The 21,624-nt window shown below is 37.8% G+C and overlaps 1 protein-coding gene and 1 long non-coding RNA gene across 7 annotated transcripts in view; one reads left to right on the plus strand and one right to left on the minus strand.

Moving 5' to 3' along the window:
• Positions 1-21,624, minus strand: part of CDH8 (cadherin 8) — a 204,712-nt gene that overhangs the window by 163,850 nt on the left and 19,238 nt on the right. Inside the window, exon 2 of the mRNA XM_013098274.5 lies at positions 9,939-10,068. The gene's annotated coding sequence lies outside the window, so the exon portion shown is untranslated. The remainder of the gene's footprint in view (positions 1-9,938; positions 10,069-21,624) is intronic.
• Positions 1-21,624, plus strand: part of LOC140003477 (uncharacterized) — a 59,268-nt gene that overhangs the window by 14,207 nt on the left and 23,437 nt on the right. For 2 of the 6 annotated variants that reach the window (XR_011812232.1, XR_011812233.1), the window contains exon 5: positions 15,664-16,268. The exons of 2 other annotated variants lie outside the window; for them this stretch is intronic. This is a non-coding gene — a long non-coding RNA (uncharacterized lncRNA). Of the gene's footprint in view, positions 1-373; positions 453-5,951; positions 5,982-8,010; positions 9,182-15,663; positions 16,269-21,624 lie in introns of those variants that run through there. 2 more of the 6 variants (XR_011812235.1, XR_011812236.1) reach the window with 2 other exon arrangements.

Below are 21,624 nucleotides of genomic sequence, written 5' to 3' on the forward strand. Positions count from 1 at the left end.
GTGTTACTCATTTGCAACAGGCAACACCTAGCAGCCACCAAGCAAATTCATGGAAAGACAAACCTGAATTCCCAGCGGTTAACCTCAAGTCCTAGACATTTAAGCTTCAGAACTGCATAGTTTCAGTTTAATACTAAGAAAAACACTGGGAAATCATGCAATAGTGTATATTATATACAGATAACAGCTGCAAAGAGATGTGAATCAAGATGCCCTCAAAGATTCAGCCCAGGGAGAGGTACCATATAAACAGGAATAAAGAGCAAGAAGCATGAGGAATTGGGCTGCTCTGTCAGCAACTATGTTGGTTATAAAACACATTTGCAGTAGGCATAGTGTATTACCTAATATTTATCAAATTTGATGGTCACAGGTGTTCCTACTTCAGAAAAGATTTTAGCAAATGCCCCTAACTGTGTGACATCTGGATCCTGTCATCACACTAACAAGAGGTAACTTTTGCCACTAGGCTCTGCTGTGGCAGATGTGCTTTTACTGCCACTGTTCATTTCCTTCCCTGTTAAAATGCAAAACATTAGCTTTTACTCACAAATAGATATAACCTGTTCTTTTCTGTCTCTACACTATGTAACTCAGATCCTTATATGTTGTTACCCCAACCCCCAAAATACTAAATAGTTTTACTTGCTAGAATATGGGGTCAGATTCTCAAGTAGTACTAAGTCCATGGACCTATGATTGACACTTTCTGTTAAGTATCCTTAACGCATTTTCCATGTTGTTGAAAGAACAGTTAATAAAAAAGGTCAGGAAGGAAATGGAAAGTTTTCTGTAGAGAGAACAAGCTACTCTGAGGTAAGACAGTCGAGTTGGCCAACACTTAGAATATTTTGCTGAGAGCATTTTTTACAAAACTCAAAATCTCTTTTAAAACTTAGTGGTTTTGGAGCCTGAGTAAAGTTTACATTTTCTTTAAGTCCCAGAGTTTCATTCAGCCCATCCAAAGGCTGTGTGGAGTCCTGCCCCAGGGACCTAAGCCCTTGCCAGTTGGCTTTTTACATTGTCTAATCAGTCCCGTGCCACTGACTTTGTGATTTCATTAGGGATTTCATCTCCAGAATAATCTAACACTGAGCAAGATCCCTGACCTCAGAGCCATGTTGCCTCATGGCTAGCTGCGTGCAGAACAGACCAAGAGAAGGTTACCAAGCTGACGGCTAGAAAATCAGATGCTCGCTGTGGTTCAGTGAGTCCTGTTGAACACAGTATGGTTTTGCAAGAGTGCCTGTTTGCTGCAGACATTTTTCTTGATAAAACCAGATTTTTGGGGAAGAGAACATGAAAGAAAACTTTTTTTTTTCCAGAAAGGTTTTTAAGCCAACTTGTACTTTTTAATCCCTTGCAAAATGAAATAAAACACAGAACCTAAAAAGCTATTTAAAATATACATAGCTAAACAGTAATCTGTATTAAATGACTCCCATTTGTAATAATAAAAAGTACATATTAAGTGGCAGAAAAAGGCAAGAAATAATAAGCCTATTTACTTTGAAAACCAGAGATCTCAATACTCTAATTCTTTAGTTGCTCTAGATTTATGAAGTCAAAAGAAAATGTAGGAGAACATTTTGACTAAAAACACTTCGGTTTTTATATTTACAAAAGGGTCATAGAATTTAATATAGACTTTACAAAAATTGCAAACATCAAGGATTCTACAGTATACCATATGTCTAGGAAAATTCCAGTTTTATTCAATGTATTAATATCAGTCTGTCAGATTAGACAACGTATGCTGACAAGGATATAAATTCCATTCTGATCTGAGTTTTTTCATATTAAATTATATAAAGCAATTTACACTTCTGTCCAATTCTGTAGGAAATTAAAACCTATGATTATCATTTGCCTAACAGCATGAATGTTAAAAATTAAAGGCTTTAAATAATGGCCATCATGCATTTCAGCCATATTTCAAACTTTCAGAAAATAATCCATTTTTTGGCAGACCATCTGACAAGTTCACAACTTTTGAACAAGCATTATATTATGTGTCATCTGTATTCTTTTGTTCATCTCATACCTATCAATTTTGTTCATCAAAACCTAGGACTGTTTAAAACATGGAAGAAGTTCGGCATATTATTTGGGTCACTTATGGAAATCAAGAACATGATTTAGCATTAATATACATAAAAATGACTAAAAATTATGCACCACAAATCCAGATCAGTTTAGGGCTTTTTAAACTTCCACATATAATACAACGCATTTTCACAGTGAGGGACAGAAAAATTCAGGTGAAAAAACATAATTACAAAATGGAAATCTAACTTGGTAGAAGCTATGTAAGAAATAATGTTATTCTCATCACAGCAGGATATTGGTAAATAAGAATTACATCTATGAATGTTAATTTTTAAAAACAAAACCTAGTATTCTCACTTCAAATGCAAATTCCTATGCAGTTCTGAGTTCTAGTCAAATTTACTGCAGAGCTATAGCACCACCACATAAGGTATGATCCTTTTTTTTTCAAAAGAAGCAAAGAATAGTCAATAGATTAACTGAAAATAAACAGAAACCCTACAGAAAGTTATTTTCATGATTTGGGAACAGCTGAACAGAGACATTTGGAAAGCATCTTCTCACTGTAGTTGTGGCTATCACACTCCTTCTACCAGGATGGAGACCTCGGCAGAGGTCTCATGCACCAAGACATGAGAACTCAAACTTGTTCATTAAAGCATTTACTTTTGAGTTTAAAAGGAAGATCACCCACTGAGCATTTGGTAAATTAAGGATGACAGCTATCTCTGTTGGAACAAATCTGTACTACTTCTGTACTACTCCAAAGCAAGGAGAAGTGTGTGGTTGCCTTTTTATAACTAAAGGCTCTTTTATATTCAAATTCAGATACATCCACACTACCAGTAGCTGCATATCTCAAGTGCAGACCTATCCTGACCTTCAGTGCAATACTTGCTACTGCTAATACCCGACTTTCCTCATTCTGTGACAGGTTGGCACTAGATTGGAGCCAGAACAGTAGCCTACATATAAAAAGAATATCATCAGGGCACAGGTTTGGCTGCATAGCATAACGGTGTAGATTAGCCAAGGCATTCCTTATCGGGGTTTAGTACTGTGCCATCTTCTGCCACCAGTCATTTATTGTTACTATTTTCAAAGAATTATTCAGAGATTTGATTCCATGACTTAAATGCAAAGACTTTGGCACAGCAATGTACTTGCCCAAATTGGACACCAGCTTCAGTCTTCTCCCACCCCTCAGTTAACTGAGAATTCTGCATTTAAGAAATTTTTCTAAAGCTAACAGTCAAACCTGTGCACAAGCCAGAACAGCATATACCATACTAGAAATAGTCACCTAGTATTCACACCATTGCCTCATCTTCTTTCAAAAACACAGCCAAGTTTTTCCCTTAATTTTCTTCTCATTTTTGTCTTTGTACTTAGCTCTGTAATGTTAAAAAGGAATAGGAGTGGAAAAAATGACAGAAATCAATTACTATCTATTCATGAAGTTTTTTTGTTTGTCCTGCTTCATTGCTTCTTCCAGGTTACTGTAACATATTGATCTACAGCTCTTTACTCCTTGTGCATAACCTGCACTACCTTTACTCTTTTTTCTTTTGCATCATGACTTCCGTGGAGAAGAAAATGTTTTATACATGCACCAAATAATTTAAAACTTTGTTGTATGAAATGCAATTAAGTAGGTGCATACCCCATTCCAGTGCAGGACAAGTGTAGCAGGGCCACCAGAACAAACAAGCCACCTGCCATAGTGCTCAGATACCTAAGCTGGACAGTGACCCAACTGCTCTCTGAATAGGAAAGCATAATGGAACACTAGTTCTCTGGCTTCTGTCCAGCTGTACACTTCAGATATGACTTTTGTAGAGACCTACTGCTCAGTGACTGCACCAGCAAGGTGTAACTGGGGTTCTCCAAACCCCAACGCCACCCTCACTGCCTGGCCCTGATCCCCTCCTCGGTGTGCTCGAAACACAGAGCCCAGTTCCCCAGTAGATGAGCACAGCTCAACATCAGAAACAGGGAGCCAAGGAAACAGCCTGGGTGCTATAGGTGGATGACACTGAACAGGACCACAGCTCCCCCGCTCTCCCCCCCCCCCCGCCCGGGGCTTTGGCCCTTGCTGTTTGAATAAAATGCCTCTTGCATGTCAGGTTTGCATAGAGAGTTCAGCTCACACATTATCCTTAGCCAAATATGGTCTCTGCTACAGCAGGGGCTCGGGCTGTAATGCCAGGGAAATGAAAACAGTCTCTTGCAATACTGCTTCTACCCACATGATGCCAAAGTGACTCCTGGCCTCCTCAGAGGCTCAAAAACTGTTGCAGCTTCAAGGTGATGTGCAGCATTTTAGCAGCACTTGCAGCAATACCAAGCTATGATTGCTAGGGTGTTGCTGTGAGTAACGTAACTTGAATTTGCACTGAAGCAGTATGACAAACGTTTTGGAATGAAACAGTTCTGCCTGCACAGTTCAGCTACTCCTACTGAGTGGTAAATGGAGGCTGTCGTGCCCCCTCACGGGTGGCAGTCAGCAGAGGATGCCCCCGGAGGCCGGGCTCACTGCTGAGCAGAGGGAAGCACACAGCTTGCTCGGCAGTGCTCCTGCTGCGTGCTGCTGCTCCCTCAAGTACCGTTTTCTTATTCTAAAACGAGCACATTACTTGCCATGTTCGACAGGTATGCTTCCCTCTCTTCCTTGGCATCAGAGCTTGCCTACAAACACAAGGCTAAATTCAGATAGTACTGTAAAAAGATCTGCAACCTTGCTATAGTCAAAAACCAATGGCTTTGCCATTAGTGTGACTGTGAATGAAGTCAGCACACTGAAGTAACTTTCCCTGAAAATAAACTTCCTCATTTGCACCTGACAGTGATTCAGATTTGCAAATCCATGCATACAGTGGGTGCCCTACATCCCCTTTACACATAACATCACAATTTCACAGACTTGGTCCTGCTTGCAGGAACTTATTGCCCCATATAGCAGAACAAAAGAAACAACATGACATAAGTCTGTCAAGGGACTGTGCAGTGTGATTCCAACACAATTTCTGCTGCTTACTTCTATTGATTTGACTTATTTTCCTCTTTCTTGACACATACCAACTCTGACTTTCTAAGGCTCAGAAGACTACATTCAGAAGTGATACATAGAAGATATGTTAGGTGTCTTCAAATAGCTGTTGGAGTAAGTTTTATCTCACTGCTTAAAGGGACCAAGTATGTGTTATTTAGTACCAAAGTAAATATACTTTGAAGCTTGAAGCATGCTCTTATGAGATAAAGTTCTTCTTAATAAGATAAAATATGTTTTACTTGAGGAATATTCGAAGTCCAACTCCTTCCAACAAACAAAGTGAAGAACATGTAAAACTCATTAGAAATGAAAACAGATATTTAGATTAAAATTATCAGTAAATAGAATGGCAAGTAACTACACATTTTTTCATATGTATTTGCTGTAGATGGTTACCTGAAATGTTCCATAGTTTTAACAAAACATTACATTTCACAAAAAAAAAATCTCAAAGTACAAATATTGCTGGAATTCTCCTGAACCAGAGTGTGGGAAGAGAGCAGGAGAATAAATAACGGACAAACAAAATCAACACCACAAATGGCTGCCATCTCTTCTAAATTTGGTGTTCTCAATTTTGGGGATTCATGAAACTACATTGACACATTTCTATTTCTAAGCAAAAACTACAGAGTTGTCATTCTGAATTCACTACTGCTCATAATATCGCTTTGATGTGAACTATGAAATATGCAAAATCTACCCCCTTAAACATGAACAATAAGATGACAGAGGAAACTTAAATAACACTATTGCTGTGTTTTCCATCTTGTTTTGTAAGAGGAAAATACATTAGCAAAAAATAATCCTGCAGTCTGCTATACTGGTTGTCTTATCTATTTTTGTTTAGGTTTTGTTGAAATCAACACCTTCTATCAGGGTAAGAAATTCTGTTTCATTTGTTTGCTCATTAAGAACAAGAAAGTGCATAATCCAGAAAGGGTTGATGTACAGATGAAGCTGTCAAGAGCAATACAATTTCTAACAGTAGTTTCTCAAATGTGATAATTACTATTTATTTTATAGGCTTACACATGACATGCCATTATTAAAGTAACTCCCACTTCAGCTTTTATTATTAACCACACTTTTCAATCTCTTATCGGCCCCAAGCAAAACTGTATTTTTCTGCACAGCAACAACAAAAAGCTAACACTCAACGTTTACTTTACTAGGAATTATTCTCAGAGCTATTTCCACATTTTAAAAGGTGCCTCATTTGAAAATACTGATGGCATCCATTAGAGATTGAAATTGCCCTTTAGAATTGAGTGGATAAATCATCATACTGTAGGGAAAACCAGAAGGACTTTCAAAAGCATTTGGAGCTAGTCCAGCTGAGATCCCATACAGATCAATGGGGGTTTTAGCACCACTTCCAATGGCAACAGCAATCAGAAGGGAAGAGCCATGCAGGCCCTTCATGTGAATTACCTGCCTTTACATGGGGGGAGAACGGGGATAGCAAACCTGGACCCAGCACAGTTAGGTCAACCCACAGCTGCATTTAGAAACATGAAGTAATCTCTTTGCTAAAGCTTTATATAGTGGGATTGCAATCTGTCGTAGGCCCCCACTTGGTATTTTATTTTTTTTGGCTGCAGACCCTCTGTCTAGCCATTGATCATTACTACTTTATCCTCCTTTATTATTTATTTTTCCATGAGTATGAAGTGATGACCTGTCACAGCTCTGATTTAAGATCGTGTTCTGCACACAGCTTACCACTGCACATAGAAGCAATACAGGTGTGCCGTCACCTAAAGGTTGCAAATGTACAGGCACCAAACTACTTGAAACCTCCAGGGGTAAAGTCACTCTTTCTTAGGCTTATGGAAAGGGATCTGCTGCATGGTCAGCAGGGGAAGACAGTGAACCCAGCAATGAAAATGAAAAAAATCAGAATTAATGCCAATAGTCACAATACTAGGGAGAATCTCTTGGAGGAAAGAAGGAAGGAGAAAGACATCTGATGGATTGGGTGATGGAGGAAGAATAATACTAAGAAGGACCAGCAATAGCTGATAACAGGAATAGAGCAGAACATGGAGGTTTGTGTCGTTTGTGTCTAGTAGAAAGTGAGCAAAGAAGAGTTCAAAGCACAGAACATTCAAAAAAACAGTCCAGAGATCACCCTCTAGATTTGTAAAAAGGAAGGGAGTAAGATCAGAATCTTACGGACTGAGATCTAACCTGACCCATGAAATAGGTGTTCTTCCTCAATGCTTTTACATGTATTTTTTACATGGATGGTAGATTTTTGATCAGATGTACTTGCAGAGATGCAGCACTGCAGCAAGGCATGTTAGCAACATCACAACGTTTTGCCAGACATGTTTGTTTTTCTTCTGCCAAACACAGCTTTTGCTCTAATAGGAAAAGGTCTTGAGAATCTCACTACTTTTTCTTGATAAATAAACCAACTACAGGTTTCATTCACTGGTCAAACAGCACACACACAGTCATGCTGTTGCCATGCCCTTGCATGCCTACAGTTTTGATAAAAAGTATCAGTATTTGTGGGAAAATCCAAGCATCCACAATGGTAAAGTTCCTGAACAAACGAGCAGTAATGAATATAAACTGTACGCACATGACAATAAAAAGAATTACCCTGCAAAATTTTGCTACAAAACTGTGGACACAACTGTGTTCAGTTATAGCCAGCAGCAGGGGAGGTGGCCAGAATCTATCCAGTGACATTTCTATGACTTCTTTGTTCATTTTCTTCTTTTTATGTATTTCTCTGCTGCACTTGTTTTGATATGCTTTTAGTCCAGTCAGTTTAGCTGCTTTTTTTCATTAATTGAAAGTCATAGTAGAACTTTTAACAATGTTAATTTTCGGTGAAATAACATTTTTTTTGTCTGAATTACTATAATTACATTCAATGCACTCCTTTATTGCAGCCTATCATCCAGACGGCTCTGCTGAAGAAATGGAAAAGCTAATATAATATACAAAGATGAAAATTACCAGTAGATCTGATATTGTTTAAGTACTGATTTTTTTTTTCTCTCCCAGACAGATAAAGTGCAATATCCTCAAAACTAGCACCCATATTCTCTGATACAGAAAAAAGCAGAGATTTGTAAACCCTTAAGAAGCACCTTTGATGTTTAGGTTTTTGTATTCCTTTGATCAGAGATTAGTTGCTAAAAATGCAGCAAAAAGGATCACTTACTGATACATAATGTTTAGTTCTTAAAGAACTCAAGTGGAAACAGTGCCCAGCCCCACCATACCTGATTTGTTGGCCTCCACAGCTGAAATGGAACTCAATTTTAAGCATGAATAAGTAGAACACTAATCTATAATTTCACCTAAAACATTTCCTAAATGATCTCCTTTATTTAACTGAAGGGAATATGATAAACAGGTCTCAAATGAGCATTGGCATGTTCTACTATGAATTTCATTATACCATTGAATTCTAATGTTTCAGGAGAGGTGTTACTTAGAACTTAATTAATATTCACCAAAACTCAGCAACTGTAACAAAATTCAGAACAGGATATAACACCCATCTCTTACTGCATTTGTCAGATTGCATTGTCAGACACTGGAGTCTGAAATATAACTGATAACTGAAATGGAAAAAAAAACAAAAAACAAAAAAAAACAAAAAACACTTTCAGCCCTAAATGCATTTCTTAATAAGTATTAGGTTTTTGTTCTTAAAAGCAAGATCCCTCAACATAAAACCATCATTGTGAGAGAAACAGTAGCTGTTACATGGACATGGTATGTTCCTGAGATGTCATTTAAAGGGAAAACTGAACTGACAGTTTGTACTGTGTTACTTATTCCTTTTTTTCCTTTGTAATAGGTAGCTGGGTTGTATTATTATGATTTTTAACTTTATTTCACATTCACATTGCTATCTTATGTATCTCACAGAGGTATTTTATATAGTCATTTAGAGCTGCATCATAAGATACATGAACAAGGAGAGCACAATGAAAATGTACACAGTGGGAAAAATTGGTTTGTCTTTCCTCAGAAGGTTTGACTTTGCAATTTCTGCTACGTCATTTTTTCTCACAGCAAAAAGAATTATATTGCTTTCTTACTTCACAACTATGTTATAAGGCTTATTTTATTATGGTTGGTAAAGCACTTTAATTTCTTTGATGAAAGCTGCTAAAGAAGTGTAAATAATTTCTATTTTAAAATTAATTTTAACCTCAGAGTTGTACTTCAAAAATCTCAAAGCTCTTGTGACAATCTTGTGGAATATAAAAGATGAAGAATTTGGATTTGCATATGCTATCTATAGGGACGATTGTGATTCTGCTTTAAATAGTACTGATTTTAGTTTAGGTAATCACCTAAGTACAGAATCCTTAACCACATTGATGACAACAACAAGGACAGCTCTTAAGGCTCTCAGTCACCTCTGTCCAAGCTCTCCCACAACACCATACCACCTCTACTTTCCTCCTCACTTCTACTGGAGTAAAAATATGTCAGTCTACATCAGAAAGAGACTGGGAGGAAAGAATCTAATCATTGAAATGTCCGAAGTTCCTCCAGCCCCTATTCTCCACTCAGGTATGAAGAGATGGGAGCTGAATCATAAACCATTAGTGCTTCAGACCCAGCAGTGGCACAGGGGAAGCACCTCTCTCACATGCAGATAGAGTTGTAGAGGCTGCTACTCCTTTTTTTCCTCCTGTATTCTCAGATTCACTGTGAACTACTTGAATACACTAGCAGCTTCAACTATGTTTCTAGTACATACGGACAATAGTTTCTGACAATCATTCAATCTGACAAGTCTACCAGCAAAATAGCTGAGAAACAAGTGGACTCCAAAACCAGAATCACTTCTCACTTCCAGCACTAGGCATCCTTCTCCAGGTTAACAGAGCAGAGGGAGCAGGTGGGGATGGGCAGCCCTGGAGCAGCACAGAGCCCGCACTCTATGTGGTGACACCATGGTGAGGCCAATCGCCTGGCTACACCTGAAAAAAAATGAGACTTTACATGTATGCAGGAATCCAAACTGGTTCTCTTAGTGAAATTTAAAAAAAATCATTACAACCTTCTGTTATGGGGCTGTAAAGCAGGTTGACTACAGTATTTACATCTTGCTAATTATGTTATTTTGTGAAGTGGATCTCATCCAGTCTGAACTGAGAGATGTTGTCCCCACATCATCATCCTGCTAGCTCGATATCCAACTTCATATAGCATGACAAGGTAACATTTTTGTGAACAAGCCTAGTGTCTGTGATCTGCTTTCGTATGAAATTAGTTTCTTCCCAAATGCCTGTTATTCCAGTTGTTAAATTACTTTAAGTCATGCTCCAAGGCATGTATAGTATACTACAATCAAATAGGAACAACACTTTGCATATCATTAAATGCCAAATTCTTTTTTGCTACTCTAGAAGCAGAACTGCAGCCAGAAATGTGCACTTTCTATGCTTCTTTGCAATTCCAATTGCCAAGTGAACATAGGCTGGGGAAGCAGTGCTGCCAAGTGTCAGTGCTGCGTTAATATTGTTATTATTCTCTGGGAGTGAAGTATATAATGCTATTTTCTCCAAAGGCATTATTGATACCAAGGATTAGCATTACAATTTGTATAATTATTGCAGTGCCCGCAAGACTCCATGTCATCAAATATTTATCCAACTCAGAATAGTTGAGAGCAAGTGATTTTAAAGGCCCTGCTGGACCTTTGGAAGAAAAAAGTGATCAGATAGCTCATTCAAAACATAATACAATACTGTTACAGGATGCTTGAGAGAGATTTGGTCTCATCCTTGAAATCTCTTCACATTACTCTTCTTTATCAAGGACCCTCATTCCCCCCCACCTCCTCTAAACTTGTCTAATTTAAAGTCTCCAGTGCCCTCTACTCACTTCACATGACCAGTGTCCAGTGGCTGCTTTTTCTGCTTTAGGGCTCTCTCACAGCCATACCTGCCACAAAATGCAATAGGTAATGCCTTGTCATCCAACTGATACTATTTGGTAACAGCAAGGCATTCAATTACAGCATTACTGGTTTGCCTTACTATTTTTTTTAATGACAACGGCAGGATGCCTTCTGAAAAACACTGTTTCATTGAAGTATATACACTGAAATATTACTTACTGAAAGAGACAAGGCATTTTGCCTAAAACCATATAATTGGAAGTCAGTTGCAACTCTTTCAGGATTTTCTTCCAATCTTTATTTGAAGAAGCAAGGAAGTGTCTTTACTTGCGCTCCAAAAGCAAGGCAAACTTAAAAAAAAAATCCTGTACACAGTTTTAAAAGGTATAAGTCACACATTAGAAAAGTTGTTCACTGACATCTTGGCCTTTGAACTCCATGCTCCAGTACAGGTTGCACTAAGTTCACAGGAAGTGCCTGAACCAACACGAGCATGGGATCCAGCATCCAGGCCCTATGCGGCTTTTGGGCTTCAGAGTCAGTGTTCAGTCCAGTAGTAAACTTACGTGCAAAGGAGGGCTCATACAACCTATTTAACATATACCTACTGGTACTCTGAGAGTTAGTCCTGATTTACCTTCTACCTTTTCTCTGTATTTGTTAGTTTTGAGGAAACAACCATACAGAACCTTAACAGAAAACATTAGTTTCAAACCACAATGTATTTGCTGCTGAGTATTGGGTGTCAAACTGCTACAAAGTGAAAATCTTGATTAATTAACTAAATTATAATGAATAAAAGCTGGCTTGACATCTAACATTTAGCAGAGGACACTAAGTTACATAGAATTCATCCAGTGCTAATGCCCTTGAAAAAAATCCATCCTTTTGACTGCTCCGATTGTATGAGAAAAGGACTGTGCAACCTCAGTAGCTGGCATAATTTTTAGAAATGCTCATTTCTTAAAGTAAAGTTTGTTGAACTACAAAATTCTTAAGGCTTCCTAAATCCTTAGAAATGCAAATGCAATTGCTCCATTCTGTAAAAACCCAGTGAATGATACCGAGTCATTGATCTTTCCTTAACTTTGCTTCCTGCCTTTCTTTGGAGACTTCTCCATCTCCTCTCCAGCTCAGGGAGGTCAGCTGCTCTATCAACAATAAAAAGAGTAGAGCAGAGCCAAAGCTGACACCACGCTGTTACACTCCTTCACGGTTTAAATTGGCTCATAAAAGGAAAAGTGCCTCCTTTTTAGATGCAACTAACGACTCTTCAGATGAAGAAGTCTGATGTAACAGCTTTAGTACATGACTGATATTTATAAAAACCAAAACCTCTGGAAATACCGATGATGACAATCTTTCCCCGTCCCCCCTCCCCCCCCCCCCCCCATGCTGAAAAAGCAAGATGATTATCACAAAACAGCTGTAGATCAGAAACAACCAAAACACTTGAAACCCTTTAAGACTACATGAATCCTTTCACTCTGCACAACAGCATCCTGTTTAATCTAATGAGTGAAACTGAGGCTAAGAAGAAAGCACCCTCACATTGGTGGGACTTCCTGGCAGGGAGAGTAACTGAGACAACAGGAAGCCAATGACAAGTTAGTCAAACACATAGTGCATGCTGTTTAAGAACACATTTGGCAAAGTACAGCATAATAGTTAGACCTTAATAGAGTAATCCTGCCCACTTCTACTTCAGTCTTAAAAAGACTTGTATTTGGAGTTGAGTAGATAATACTGAAGAGATCAAAAGCAAGACCCAGAAAGTAATACTTCATTGGACACCAGAGCAACTTAAGATACTACACAACTACAGTTTCAGTATCAGCACCATAGGAGAAACAATGCAGTTATAACTAGGGATGTTAGCAACACCTTGCACTATGATGTTTGGAACCTCTCATCCCTATAGTTCGGAGGCATTTCTTTGGTCTCCTACCATAACAAGCATAGGCAATATTACTTTCGCAAGTATCTACATCTTTTTCTTCTATAGCTAGGTTTGTGCATTTAAATAAGCTATCAAATATACCACGTGCTGCCTTGTATTTTAACCTACCTCCATGCCTCCAAATTGTAGACTATTTCTAACAAACTCTGGATCTGGAAACATAATAAAGGAAGCAATATCATGTTCTTACAAAAATAAAGGAAACACAATCCCTGTTCTCTTAAGCGGGTTCCTATACAAAACAAACCAGAACTTTGAGGAATATTTCCTTTCAATATTTCCTTTCAAGTTAATAGTAACTTGAAGGTCACTTTGGAAGCTGCATTACAAATATTAAGTTTTCCAACTCCAGGAAGGTGACATAAAGCTAACTCATGCAGAGAACATAGCCCAGGACTTTACCACACTGAAATATAATCTGTCAGAAAACTCAGATTACTTAAAATAAAACAGAAGTCAGTCAACATCAACTTATTCCAAGGCAACTCTCACGTACCCACCCACTAATTTATAAAAGCTACTGCTAAATAAGTAGAGGATCACTAGTTTCTAACTCTATTCTCCTGTTAGCTTGTCTTAACCAAAGCTGTATCACAGTAATTGCAAATGTCTTTACTATCATTAACATTACTAAACTTCAGAGAAAGCAGTCTGCAGGGACATTAAAATAAGATCAACTTTGCAAAATTAAAAGACTCTACTCATCTTTAAGGCACTGTAATGCTCATTAACAGCAATTGTTTTCTGGTTGAGGGTGTCTCTTGGTTGTAAATCAGGGAAGACACTACATTTTGAGCTACAGCACACAAATCAACCAGCTATGGCTTCTGGGAAGGAAAAGAAAAATCAGAGGCTGGTAAAAAATTCAGCTAAATGAAGAGGTATTGAAATGCACACCCTTGGCAACCCAGGGACAAGATTTACAAAAAAATACTTCATGTCACATGGTAGCAATTAGGAAAGGAAACAAAATTTCAGAATAGCCTTCTGAGTCAACATCAGCAGTTAGCATTGTAGTTTTGTATGAAGTCTCTCCCCACCGATGACAATTTTGGCTTCCTCTTACTGCATCCTTCCTTGGGTGTCAAGATCTCTGCCCTTTCTGTAACTGATGCTGAGCAGCATACAAAAGGATTGCAGAGCTTGGGAGCAATCAGCACTCTAAGGAAAATAATAGATGCTACAGTCTCGCCATCCTAACTTTTTAAGAGGCTCTCTTGGGACAGAATAAACAGTTTTACATTTTTATGAGGAAATGTATTGCCATCATTTAAAAGCAAGGTTCTTCTTGCTTAAGTTTGGAACTATGCTTTAAATTTATTTTTCCTAATTGCAAACCAAACTTTTACCCTTCTTCGGAAGCAGTTGCAAAAATCCAGCCACCAATGAATTCTTTATAATATCTTTTGCCTATTAAGAAGGAATAATGACTATGCAAAAAGGAAAGGGACACCTCTGGAAATACACTGTAGTAAACAGCAGACCTAGCAGGGAAAATGATTAATTAAAAGACAACTCAAAATTCAGGCTGTAAAGCAAGATCTTACCCCAGATGAACAAGAGCTACAGAATAAAACAGAATATTTGCTAGGACAATTTTATGATGCATTATGATTATAGCAATCAAATCTTAAAGTTACTTCCTTAAATAAAGAATTTGTGACTTCTCTAAAAGTAAAGGGTTAATGTTCAATATGTTTACTTGTAAAGTGTATGATTTTAGTAACTGATTAAGCAGAGTCCTGGCTAACAGCAAAGCAATGGAAGTATTCATTACATGACATCTTACTTTGCAACTGATCTGCTGTGACTTCAGCAGGTTGGCTTTTTTGTTTTAGCCCCCATAAGGGAAGGGCTTACAAATGCAGTCCATTAATATTTTTATTGTACCAGCATGTAATCAGGTCCATTAAAAAAGGGAAGTTTGCTTCTTGTTTAGTTGCCAACTAAAAGGCCTCCCAAAATAATAAGCAGGGAGCTGACCCCAAGAGGAGCGAATGCCATAGCTGTCCACCCAAACAGGCTTTGTATGAATAGCTTCTGGCACTAGCATTTTAAGCAGAAAACTGTCTTAATATCCCAGAGGTACTGAAGCACTACAATATTCTTCAAGTGCAAAGGTGAACAAGGAAGTCTCCCTGCCCCAACTGTTTAAGCTCCAGCAAGTTGAATGGGAATTTTGAATGAACTGGGCAAAGAAGTTCTCATCTACTTCATCAGATCTCAGTAAAGACGACTGAGCCTTTCCCAGATCCTGCTTGCTTGCAGTTTCAGCCATGTGAGTCCTTTACCCTGGTGGGATCCTTCTGCCTTCCAAGCAAAACTCTGGGTCCTCTTGGTGGTACCTCACACAGAACTGAAACAAAGCCAGCTCAAGGCTTCCTAAGATCTTAAGCAAAATTTTACTTCTACCCAGAGTCCTTAAGGTAGGAAAAAAACAACTCCCATCCACCTATTCCCCCCAAGTTAAAAATATTTGTAGGTGAAGGAAAAAAAAAAAAAGCAAGTTTAACAGCATTTTAGAGGGTAAGGTGAGAGGGGGATGGGAAACATCAGGGACTAAAGCTAAAGCTGGATCTTTCAGAGATCAGGGACTGAAACAGAATCTTTCTGTCCTTGGTCAGCCTACTTCTTTCCTGATACTCCCCTCCACTCTCCTTTGGGGATCATAAACTCCTCACTTATCCTTTCAAACTGCCTTTTATATTACAGATGTGCACCCTCAAGCCTTCTCCAGCCTCTACAAAACAGCTTTTCTTCCCTTTCTCCTCCATACTGTGTGCCCTTCTCAGCCCCTTAAAGATGGAGCAAGAGCTACAGCCTTCTCTTACTTCTGGAAGTAAAAAGAGCTCAGAAGAAAGATGTATGAGCAGAGCAGCAGTTTCAAAAGACTGGATTCATAACTGTGATAGAGGGAACAGCTGAAGCATGAAGGAGTATTAAGAGCAATAGGCCTAGCAATAATACTAAGAGCTGAGCTGGAAAAAGCCAACTCCAGCCTCCTAAAATATCAAATTAATTTGTCCTCCCATCCTAGACTGCAACTTACTTTGCTTATGCCTTCAGCCTGTTCTGTACAACTCCCAGCTTCACCCATTCTGTACCAAGCCACATCATTTCTTGAGACTCTACTAGGTCCTAATGATGTGGAATATAACGTGTTACTGCTGACTACAGCTAAGAAATATGTGAAAGAAAATGCTCAACTTTGAAAGAAAATCCCGTCTTAGCATACTATTAAACTAATCATGTGAAAATGTTTATTTGTTATGAAGTCAGATATTAAACAAATTGGTCCATGCTGCAATGCTACAATACTCTTACATGGTGATACAGGATTTCTTTAAAGTTATGTTGAAAAAGATACACACAGCTAATGAAATTAATGAGCTTTAATATTCCCTTGAAGTACAGTTTTTCAGCACAAATTTGCTTCATTATCACAGCTCTGTAAGCCTTGTAACACATAATGGTCACTGATCCTATCCAGAACAGTGAAACATTGGCAAAAGTTTAATTGTACATGCACCTACATTTTAAAGCAAATAAGGTAGTCTTGCACACTATTAATATAACTGATGTCTTTTATAATTAAAGGGATAATGTCAAAAGATTAGCTGGAAAGTATTTTAATTAAAGTTCGTAAATTACTGTTGAAGTCATCATTACATGGAAACTCAATGAAAATTAGATGCTTGGTTCTGCATCAGTACAGCAACAACACCAAGTTTTCCAACAGCTGTCACAGAGCCTCAACTCACATGTCAAGGTACCTGATTTAGTACAAATTAAGTGCTCCTCATTGACTTAACATGTCTTGTACTGTAAGGAAAAGAACCAAGCAAGTCTTGGGCACTGCAATATGGACTTGATTTTTGCTTTAAAGCAGAATATTTAGTATCTAAGATTCACATAAAATGTCATTTTAAGAAGTTTATAAAATATGTATTCACGTACAATACAATATTAACACTGGAACACTGTCTATGGACACCAGTTTTATGAATGGGAAAGAGGAACAGAAGGACTAACTTCTCTTGAATGCATTGCCATACAAATTCAAACCCATTCCAGGAAGGCCATCTAAGAGTGTGTTTAAATAGCTCAATTTATTAAAGGTTTACAAGATCTTTGGATAGTACAAAGACTCTGGCAAGTAGTTAACAAAACTAATAAAAACACATTTTTCATCTAGACAGATAAATGATTAAGCTCATCTATTCTCTTTTTTATAAGAAGTGAATGAGAACATACATTTTGTCTACCTTGTCAATTTTAAATTATTCGAAGCAGCCATATATGACATCAGACTGCATTTCTCGTTTCCTCTATGCTGCTAACATATTTATTCTTATACTCTCCAGGCCATTCAAAGACTGATAAAGGTCAAAACCAATAGTTTAACAAAATAGTTGCATGGATGTAGGTTTTAGAGCACTGAACTAATGTCCCTGAATGACCAGTAATAGATTTTACAAACACTGTTCATGAGAACCCTGAAATTATATCCCCAGGTGCTACCCCTCAGGAAGCAATAAATGCCCATGGTTTTGTGCTATGGGTCAGGATATATGACAACAAAACATTTAGAGCAGTAATAATGTGCATGTATAACTGTGGAATCTAAAGGCAAAGGTATTTTTCTTTGCTAACCAGAGGACCCCCAAAGTAAGCAGGTAAATTTAAAGGCAAGAGACAGACCATGAAAATTGTATGGAAGGCACATGGTGCAAGAGCTGGGACGAGGTGAAGAGAGGCAATACACGTTCAGTTGTTCTGTCTTTTCCTTACCAAAAAAATGCTGCTGCTGAGACCAAGAGCCCAAGAACTTCCCCCTCCAGCCTCCAGGGTAAGGTGGCCTAGTATTGCAAGTACTAATGCATCACATCATACTAAGTCCACTGCAAACTACTAAGTTCCTTCTTTCAGTTTCCTTCTATCAATATGGAATTAATGTTCTCCATAAGCAATTTTAAAGAACAGCACAAACTATTTGTATGAACTATTTTACCCTTTATTACTGCAGTAACATTCAGCCTACCTTGCCACATACTACAAGTTTATCCTATTTATATCCAGGTTGGACAAATGAGATTACTTTTGTATTTCCCTTCTCGTAACAGTTGCCATTATACTTGCACTAGATTCCTAAACTGCAGTGAATTACAGAAAAGCGCACAAACTGAAGTGGACCTTGACATGCTGGAAAGGTCACCTATGATGGCTTTCACAATGGGTAGATGCTACATAGTTCCCAGGTATCTTCCTTTAATAGCTTCATTAGGGAGTCAACCCTTACCAGGATGACTTCACCTGAACAATTGTCATGCAATTTTTATGTGACAGGCGTCTTTTGAACTTCAGTAACAGCAGGAATATTTTTATTACTTGCTCTGTTAATTCCTCATGAGTCAGCAAAGTTCAGTTCTGTTAACTCAGCAGGAAAAAAACTTTACTTTTTGTTCTACAAGTCCTGCAAGTGGTGTTCCCCTCATATCAGCTCCTGTAATTGCTGCAATACAGCAGTTTGAAATTTCAAACAAAAAAATTGAAGTACTACTTATATCACTTTACCTACCTTCTAAATTAAAATTACTGTTCCTGCAATGATAGACAGAGTAAAGGTTAGACTGTAAAAAGCTAGTTGACATACAATTCATTTCAAGACATTGGAGTTTATTACATGATATTCACCTCCACAGCACAAAATACCTCTTATTGATGCAAAAGCTGAAGTTGAGATATACCGCAGCGATGAACATATCTAAATGCAGTGTTTGAAGTATTACTGATTTTTATAGCCAGACAGAATATGTTCAACAAAAATTGCTGTTCTTACTGTTTTTGCCCAGCTCTAACTCCATTTACAAGAGTCTTTGCATTTCAAAAAAGCATTTAGTGGGAAACGAGAAGGAATTGATCAGAAAACAGCATACATTAAAACTGCTGCAATCCAGAAAACAGTGTTAAAAACACTAACAATGCAGAACTACCTTTCTAGTTTGGTCCAGTCAAAAATCTGAAACTTGAAAATTCTCTCTCCATCTCAACACTACGTACTTTTCCTTTTGTTACTATACTTTAAAAATTCTTGGCAATTCTTAGAAAATTATTAAAAGTATTTTTAATGTTTTTGCTACTGAGGCTTCTGCCTGTACCTTAGGTAACACCATTCCAATTAATCAGTAACTTTAGCTCAAAATGGTAGAAATTCCTGTGCGCTATATTTGCTGCTTTTTCAACAGCAGTATATAATTAGCATTCAATATTTACTTAATACATTCTATTTCAACAAAACAAATTTGGATCTTTATTAACATCAACTGAAAATACCATATCGTCTATTCAATCACTAAGTATATTCACTGCATTTGTATTTTCTTGGCTTTCTTAGAACTCTACTGCATTTTTCTCATGCTGGGATAATGAGTCTTCTAAATTGCTATCTGCAATAAATTTCTTGTGCAATGGTTTGGTTTCTTCTTTTTTCCCCTCTTTCATTTTCTGTTCTGAATAGAGAACCCTATAGTGAGATAGAGATTGCAAAGAGAAACCATTCAGAGAACACAAATCACTAGAGAGTTTGGAAGAGGATAAAACTGACAGGTTCAGGGATCACAAATGCACCAGCTGGTCATTTCAGTTGTATTCACACCAAGTCTTATTCCAAACTACATTTTGAGAGTTTGTCAATAACATCATTAGTTTTCATAGAATTTCTTGTTTCTCTGGGTCTGAATCCAGCTGCTGTGTCCTATTGAGGACTTTTGTCATAAGCACACCATCCATTTTGCAAGGAGCCCATTCTCTTTTATGAAAACTCTGGTCACACACACACACACACACCCCTTTTTTTTTTTTTTTTTTTTTTGAGGAAAAACCACTACACCACCTGGGAAGATTTTATTCTCTTCTTTCAAGTAGGACCATTTTCTTTACTCTTTGGTAGTTAACTCTTCCTCAAAGTCAAAGCAAATGAAGTTGAGTTTCACTTCAGCAAATTGTATTCCCTCCTCCTCCCCCCCGTAATTCATCTCAAGGAATACAATGTATGGCACAGATCTCCCCAGGAGGAGTAAATTATAAGCCTTCTAAATTTTTCTCTTCCACACTTAAGTGACGACAAGATCAAGACATTCAGTAGGCACCAAACTAACTCAGAAGATCTCCTGTGGAGTCAACCAAGTGCCAAGAGCTGATTTAAAAGGGTGAGATTAAATAAAAAATGTTATGACAAATACTACACAGAAAAAGATGATGCAAGAGTTTTATTTAGTTGTCTTGCTCACCCCACCAGAACCAGTTACACAAGAATTTAACAAGGACCTAAGGATTTGTAGAAAACTGTTTCACTTATGCTGGTATTTCTCTCAAGCTAGATTCTTCTCCAGTCAACTTCGCAACAGCAACATTGGCCCTAACTGCATGAGGATACATGTAAGACTTTTATAAAAAAAAAAAAAAAAAAAAAAAAAAAAAAAAGTTTCTCCCTTGGCTTCTTTTTCATTATTTCAATAAGCTATTGACTCCCACTGAACTAGTGGTCACACTGATAATCACATCCATGAGAAAAACGCTCCTGAATTAGCATTTGAACCTGAGTGTTTGGGCTTTGACATTCTACACCTGAAGAGAAACAGCTTGGTAAGGCATGCTAAAAGAAGGTAACTGCTTTTAGGCTTTTGATGTATTTTGGCATTTCCTACTCCTGCAAGAAATAAATTGCTATAAACCTCCATAGGGAGTGGAAGCCTACTTATCCCAGAAATCATCATCTCAGCCTCTTTTCTGCTTGGGATAGGTCTATCCCATGCTTCGTCTGTGGAGGCTGACTGCCATCATCATCTGTCTACTCCCCAGCCTACAGAAATGCTTATGCACACATACTTTTTAAAGTATAACAATCACCTTCTGTAGTACTGCAGTTTAAAAAAAAATAAGTATAATACACTGTACCTTTAACAGACAAGTTGTGTTTCAAATGTCAACAAGAACTGCATTGATTTACACCAGTTGGGTTTTTTCTTGGAGTGTGACTTAAAAATGTAGAATGCTTATGCTCTGAGTGCAGTTGGGTGATGATACTATCATCTACAACGGTTAATTGAAGCTAATCTTGATTCACTATTCTTACTTCAGATGGATCAGTTGCACACCTCCCCCCCCTCCCCACCCCCTTTTCCATTCTTAATGTAGACTTTAATTTTTGAATGCCCTACCCTAATTGTGTTTTTGATGCAAATGCATAGCAGGCTAAACTACTGCACCAGCTGCAGAGTACAAGAACAAGACTCCAGCAAAGACTCATTTCCTTATTCTGATTCATATTATGAGAAGGGGCAAATACTCTCCACCTAATATTTGTCCAGTGGTTTCTTTCAAATTCTCGCATACTTTTCTAACAGGAAAAGTAAAATTAACAAATATATGCCAGTTATTTATAAAATTAGTCATATCTTTGGATCATTTCAATCTCAACAATACTCTAAAGACTTTGAAACCTTTGTGTGCTTGAGACAGCCATGTCATCACCAATATTATTATCCCTTAAAACATACTGACCTACTATCTTCATTATGGATGAAGAAGCCCCCTGCCTCTTCCTCCCTCAATACCAGGTGAGTTTCTGAACATTATGATGACATTAGATGTCACAAAGAATTGCTAAATTCT

The sequence above is a fragment of the Anas platyrhynchos genome, chromosome 12 (genome assembly GCF_047663525.1).
Source record: "Anas platyrhynchos isolate ZD024472 breed Pekin duck chromosome 12, IASCAAS_PekinDuck_T2T, whole genome shotgun sequence".
Lineage (NCBI taxonomy): Eukaryota > Metazoa > Chordata > Aves > Anseriformes > Anatidae > Anas > Anas platyrhynchos.